Source organism: Columba livia, unplaced genomic scaffold (assembly GCF_036013475.1).
Source record: "Columba livia isolate bColLiv1 breed racing homer unplaced genomic scaffold, bColLiv1.pat.W.v2 Scaffold_134, whole genome shotgun sequence".
Lineage (NCBI taxonomy): Eukaryota > Metazoa > Chordata > Aves > Columbiformes > Columbidae > Columba > Columba livia.
Window position 1 is genome coordinate 373,155 of NW_027043030.1, and position 6,990 is coordinate 380,144.

Genomic DNA, 6,990 nt, shown 5'->3' on the forward strand with positions numbered 1-6,990 from the left:
GCGCTGGGCAGGGCTGGGGGCTGGTGGCGCTGGGTGCTGGCAGCTGCAGGTCCCATCCCGGCTGTGCTCTGCAGGTGCTGCTGGAAAAGGAGCCCAGGGACCAACTGCGCACGGCGCTGCGGCAGATCGCCATGCGTGCCATTGCCGAACTGAGGTACCTGCCCATCCCTCCTGGGGTCGCCTGCACGAGGCCTCGAGGCGCTGCTCCAGGTACCAGCGTGCGGCTGGCTGCTCTCTCTCTTTGCAGCGCAGTGGAGAGGGTGCTGGAGGGCAAGGAGACAAGGCTGCTCCAAGCCTGCTTCTCCAGTGTCTTCTCGCTTCCACCAGAAGTGGAGGACATGGACCGTTACCTCTACTTAGAAGTAAGTGCTGCGTGAGCTACAGGAGCCCCCGGTCCCTCTGTCTGCTCCCGTACCACCCCGTGTCGTGATATAACCAGAGACCCAAGGCAGGGCAGGTTCTCAGCTCTGCTGTCCCACCGTCATCCCTTCATCCCCTGCCTGTGGGTCTGGCCACGTCCAGTTTCGCAGGCTGCTCTGCCCATAGCAGGTTATTTGCCCCTGGGTCTCTCCCAGGCACAGCGCAGCAGCGCGGGAGTTGTCCCTCGGTGCTGGGAGTTCACATCAGTCTCCTGGGAATGAGAGGGATGGCTGGAAACGTGATCACAACCCGTTGTCTTCTTGCAGACTATGCGGTCCATGGACAACATGCTGCAGGCGTTGCTCCTCAACTCTCGTGCCTCCAGAGTCAGCGAGCTGCTGCAGAATATCTTCCAGGTCTGGGTGTGCGAAGTTTGGGCTTCACAAGGGCTGTTCCTCACCCTGGGGATGGGGTGTCCACTCTGGAGGTGACAGTCCCACCCGGTGCCGTGCAGAGAGCGCTGCCGGGAGGGTGCCCACCTCCCCGGGGAACCAGGGGCTGCCCTCCAGGCTCTTCCGCAGCACAGTGGCCGCAGAGGGTGGCATCTGCCTTCCTGCCTGGCCATGGGGCTGGCCTGGGGCATTTGTCCCAAACCTGCCAGGGACCCCAGGGCAAGAACCTCAATACAGGCTTTGGTTGAGTCCTGGGGAATCTTTAATGGAGTGGGCCAGTCCAGCACAGGCATTGAGCGGTGCTGCTTCTGCTGGAGCGGTGGCTGCTCCCAGGGCTCACCAGCAGCTTCTCTCTCCCCAGATGCTCCTGACTCTGAGCAGCTCCGAGAGAGAACATGTGCGGCAGAGGGCCGTGGGGAGGATTGAGGGGCTGAGCTTCGTGTTGGCTGAGAATCCCACACTGGAGGTAAGGAGCCAGGCACCCTCCGGCCAGAGCGTCTGCCCTTCCCTGCACCCCAGAGCAGCCTGCAGCTCTCCCCACGCGGGGCCGTTGCCCACCCAGCTGCTTTGGGAGCTGTGAGCGGCACGGCCCTGGACAGTCCTGCCTGCCCACGGAGCCCTGGGCACACGCTTGGGTTCAGGGCTTTGGCACAGCCGCCTGTCCTCAACCCTCCTGCTCTTCTGTCTCCCTCGCCCAGGCCTGGTGCCGCTCTAGGACAGACATACACGGCCCTGTCAGCTATAGAGACATCCAGATCCCAGTGCTGGGACAGCTGCTGGGGCATCTCCTCCTTTCCCAACATTCCTGGGAAGAGGCAAGAACTCTGGCTCGAGATGCAGTGCAGCACCTCGCTGTCTTCCTGGCTGGACAAAACAGTAAGAGAAGTTGTGTTGGGGTCGATCCCTCTACACACAGACATCTCCCGATGGGTCTGCTCCTGTTCCTGTTCCTCACCTCCTTTGTCCTTCCCAGCTGCTTCCCATAGCATCCCAGCTGCCATTTTGCTGCAGCAGCTGAGCGCTCTCCCAAAGTCTGGGATCTGTTCTCTGCTGCTCTCCTTCCTCCCTCCTTTCGGGATCCTGAAGCCCGCTGTTTCGTGGTTCCCAGACCCAAACATACGGCTGATTGCCATGACCCAAAGCCATGGTTGTCCTGCCAGTGAAGAGCAGGTCTACCTCTGAGTCCTCCTGGCTAGAGCTTCCAGTGCTTGGAGCAAGAAGCTGTTCCTGATGCCCTCCAGAATTCTCCTTGACCACTTATGCCCTGCCATCATGAAGGCAGATCTTGGGGTGCTTTGGGAAGCTTGCTGACAAAGCTGCTGTGCTTTACTGAGTTCTCTATGTTTCCCCACTGTTTAGACAGGAGCAATCAAGCACGACAGCCCTACTTGGAAGATCCCGACAGCTCCTCTGAGGATTGGCTAAAACCCAACATCATGGTAAAGAGCTCTTGCTGGCACTCTTGTTGGTGGCACCAGCAGGGGACTTGTGTGAGCAAAGGTCTCCACAATCAGGGGGCTGGCATGGCCTCTCTGTCCCTGCTGAGAGGGTTCCTGCTGTCCCCGAGCAGGGACGATGCGAGGGCTGCTCTCCAGTGTCCCAGCAGCAGCCCCAGCCCTGCTGGCCACCAGCCCTGGTTCACGGCAGGGCCAGCACCCTGTGCCCATGAGCCCAACCCTCCCCCCTCTCCCCGGGCCTCTCTTCTCCTCCTCCCCAGCAGTCGCTGCCGCCCCTGCTGCCAGCTTTGCTGCGGGCACTGCCGCAGCACTGCCGGGCGTCTCTGCAGGGCTGCTGGCACTGCCCGGCTACGCAGCAGCACCGGGGCACTCGGTGTGACTTGGCTTCACTGCCTCCCTTCCTCCCTTAGCTCTTTGCAGAATACCTCCAGCCTTCTGAGAGGACAGACATGGTCCTGGTGTTCACTGAGGCAATGACAGACTCCAGCGCCTTTGACAAGGAGGTGGCCAGAAACATGCTGGACATGGTCAAGAGAAACTGTGATTTCTGGCTGGTGGATGTAAGTGGCCTTTGGCTGGATTGCCCTTTGGCCCTGTCAGGCCTTGTTCCTCCCTCCAACAATCCCTTCCTCTCAAATCCCGGTGTCTCGGACACCTGAAGCCACCTGAAGGCGGCAGAGAGGGATGGGAAGGGCAGCTGAGGAAATGGCTGCACTCCAGTGGCAGCACCATCCTCTCACCTGTGTCTCCTCCAGGTGCCAAAGATCACGAGCTGCATCCACAAAACCCTGCAGTGCATCAACACGGCACCAGCCCGACAGAGCGTGGAGTCTCTAATTGTCTGGATGGCTGACAAATGCCCTGGGGAGGTGGTGTCTACGCTGCTGACAATCGCACCACCAGGAGACAGGTACTGGCCCCAAAAGCCATGAGGGCTTGTTCCCTGTGGGGAGAGGGGCCCAGAGACGCTCTGGCTGCCAGCGCCAAGGGATCCTGCAGGACACCCCTGAGGAGCAGGACCCTCCATCCCACCACGCTTTCCAGCGCTGGGGGTCAGCCAGGCCCGCAGCAGCCACAGCTGAGCAAGCCAGCCCAGAGCCCCCCACTGCGCTCCTGCCAGCCCCACGGGAGCACCAGCTCAGCCTCTGCTGCTGCCCAGGGCATCCCAAGCGTCCTGCAGCGCGGAGCCGGACACGCTGCCGTGGCCCAGGCTGCTCTGCTGACAGAGCGCTCTCTTGCAGCACTGCCCTGGCACTGTGGGAGGTGATGTTCTCCATGCCCCAGACCCTGCAAAGCGTTTTGAAGGAGCTGCTCATCCAACTCCAGGACCCAAAGAGCAGGCTCTTCTGCACGTACGTGGAGGACCACTGCCTCGTTAGCTTGGCTGTGAGTGACCGGAAAAACACCCTGGTGCCCTTGGCCTGGGCTGCCCTGGGAACCAGGAGCTGCACGGTGCCAGGAGCCCCCGCGGCTCTGCCGGTCGCTCACTGCTGGCTTGCTTTCAGATGCTGGCCGGCAGTGATCTGGGAGATCAGGAGTTTGCTCTGCTCTACATGGCCTTCAGGTTTCTGAAGGAAGAAAGTCCGGCCATGCACTCCCTGGTGCTCACGGGCATCATGACGCTGTCACAGACAGACGAGATGGTGAGCGGGGTGTCACCAAGGGCAGCCATGGTGGCTGCTCCAAAGGCCCTTCCTGCCATGGTGGGGCCTGGGGGCTGCCTGGGGAGCTCTCCACACATGGACCTGGTCCCAAAAGGGCAACTCTCTTCTTGGTACAGGCAAGGAAAATGAAGGTCATGCTGCCAGACCTGATGTGGGTCCTGCAGTGCGGCAACAAGGCCATCAAGATCAAGGCTCTGGCCATCTTCAGAACCGTGATGGCTCAGCTGCAGAGGGAGGAGGCCAGCCCCATCGCCGTGACGCTGGCAGGATTTCTCCTGCCCCTCTTTGATGACGTAAGACTGATGTATAAGGCTGATGTATAAGGCTGATGTATAAGGCTGATGTATAAGGCTGATGTATAAGGCTGATGTATAAGGCTGATGTATAAGGCTGATGTATAAGACTGATGTATAAGGCTGATGTATAAGGCTGATGTACAAGGCTGATGGATAAGCCTGAGCCCCGCGGGTGGGCACTGGACAATGACAGCTGCCCTTCAGCCCAGCCACTCAAAGCAGGGGCTTCTCTCCTTTCTCCCAGGGCTCTTGTGGGATGGTTTCTGCGTTCTGCAGCCCAGCCCAGCTTCTCCCTGCCCGCTGCTCCCACAGCTCCTCCCCACCATGGCTGCTGAAGCTGGTGGGAGATGCTGGGACGGCACTTTGAGGCACAGGCACTGCCTGAGCAAGTCCCTTGAGTGGCCCTTCACACACCCAGGGCCGCAGATCTGGCCACAACTGCAGTGTGCACAATGCCACCCTGGAGCGTCTCCCCTACCATCAGCCATGCAGGAGCTTCTGCTCCCTGTGGGCAGAGAGCTGCTGGTGCTCAGGTCCTACTGTGCTGCTCCCTCCCAGGAGCTGAGCCAGCTGAGAGAGAGCTCCATCAGCCTCTTCAGAGACCTGATGAAGATGGTGGTGCGGAACGACAAGAGGGAGATGAAGAACACAGTGCAACGTGGCCTGCTCCCTCTCTTCTTCCGCATGAGTGACCAAGTGCAGAGCGTGGCCAAGGTACAGATTTCAAAGCCGAGCAGTAATGCAGGGAAGAGACCCCTGGGCGTTTGGGCCAGGGCATGTCCCCGCTCCCTAAGGGCAGAATCGCCCCAGGAACAAAGTCCAGAGCAGGGGGACACCAGGTCTCCTGCCCCAACCGTGGTGCCATCTCCCAGCTTCTCCTGTTCCACAGGCCGCTGGGGAAGCCCTCTTCGGTGCAGCAGAGCTGCTCAGGTGGAAACAGCTCAAACAGCTGGTGCAGACAGAGCAGACATGGCGGATTGGAGAGAGCTTGGTGAGGACAACCCCCAAGGCCCAGGGCCCAGGCTGGACGGGGCTGCCCCACATGTCTGTGCTGTGGGCTCTGCAGATGTACCTCCCCTGCTCTGCTGCAGCCCCGAGCTGCATCCTTGTTCCCTGTGCTCAAGAACAGAGCCCCCAGGGCTCTTCCCTCTGCCCCGCAGCCAGCGGGAGGGAGGGCTCTCAGCACCCCTGGGACCCCTCGGCCTGTGTCTCTCTCTCAGCCCCACGGGGCTCCTGGCTGGAACACGGGAATGGCCGGGGGGGAAGGGGAATGTGGGTTCATGGGAGGAGGGACTGGTCCGGCCAGCTGGGGAGGGACAGTGACATGCCCATGCCCTTGTGCTCTCTCCAGCTGGAGCGGGACAGGAGCAGAGCTCAAGAGCTCTTGAGTCAGAGCCTGCCGTACCTGAGGGATGCTCAGGCCAGCTCGCGAGAGGCGGCCGTGAGGTTCATCGGTGAGTCACAGCCCCCAGGTCCCTCTTTCGGCAGCCTGGCCCCAGTCCCCGCCACTGCCCTGGCACAAGGAGCAGCCCTGTGGCTGCCAGAGCCCCGGCTGCCCCGGGCAGGGCCTTGACCTCCCCTCCCAGCCCTGCCCACGCAGGTGGCCTTGGTGGCCGCCTTGCCCGGTGCCACCATCTCGGCTCCTGCTCTCCCCTGGGCTCAGCCCTGGTGAGGGGAGGGAGCAGGGGCTGACGGAACTCTGTGCCCAGGGCTGGCTGCGCGGCCCCTGAGGGACCGAAGGGAGGAGGAGGAGCTGGCTGAGATCTGCAGCGGTGAGTAGGGAGCGTGGTCGGGAGGGGATGCCTGGGGGTCTCTGCAGACGTGGGAGCTCATCTGGGTTCTGCTTCTTTCCCTTGCAGCCCTTCAGCCCTTGGAGCAGGACAGTGAACCCTCCATCTGCTCCCTGGCAGCCCAGACCATCCGCATCCTGGGCAACCCAAGGGAGCAGCCACGATCGCGATGGACCCTGCGAGGCCTGTGCTGCTGGCCCCGCTAAGCCCGGCGGAGGTGCAGCTCTTCTCGGGAGGAGGGCTGGATTTAATAAAGCTGGAGGAGAATGCCAAAGCCCTGGTGTCCTTCAGATGTGCAGCGCCCTGAGCGTGCTGAGCAGACGGTGTCGTTCCTGGGCTCTCCCGCTGCCGCAGGACGTCAGTCCCTCAGCACAGCCTGGTTCCAGGTGTAGTTACGGTGCCGGCAGGCGGGCGCTCGCTGGCCCCCAGGCCCTGCCCTGCAGGGGGAGGCAGAAGGCCGTGCGGGCACGGGGGCAGCAAAGACACGCAGTTTTACAGCAGGGCTGGTCCCAGCGCCCCAGGAGCTGTTTCCCACTGTTTGCCCTCAGCTCCCGCCATCCCCCGAGGGTTTCCACAGCGCCGTTTCAGCGAGACCCTCTGCTCCGGGCTGCCCGGCCTCGTCTCTCACGCTGCCCTCCCCTCCTCGCCAGCAGCTGCCGCCCGGCGCTTTCACCCTGTCCTGGAGCCGCTTTCCCAGCGGCGCTGCCGGGCTGAGCCGGGGCAGTGCGGGTTCACAGAGTCACAGGACGGTTTGGGTTGGAAGGGACCTTCAAAGCTCATCCAGTGCCCCCCCTGCTGTATGGGAACTGTGGAAGAACCGACGCCCTTACGTTCCTTTAACTCTAGAGTGGCAGTCTGGGGGGATTTTGAATGCATTAGCTCTGGTGGATACGGGGGCTGAGGTCACAGTTTTACATAGTGATATTAAGAACAAAGATGCTACATCACAGATTTGTGGTTTGGGGGGACGT

The 6,990-nt window shown here is 61.8% G+C and overlaps 1 long non-coding RNA gene across 1 annotated transcript; it reads left to right on the forward strand.

Annotated features, from left to right (window-relative positions):
* The first annotated feature begins 5,579 nt into the window (after window positions 1–5,579).
* On the forward strand, window positions 5,580–6,601 carry LOC135577684 (uncharacterized). Its single transcript, XR_010469346.1, has 3 exons — window positions 5,580–5,683; window positions 5,939–6,001; window positions 6,089–6,601. It is a non-coding gene; the product is annotated as an uncharacterized LOC135577684 (long non-coding RNA).
* The last annotated feature ends 389 nt before the right edge of the window (window positions 6,602–6,990 follow it).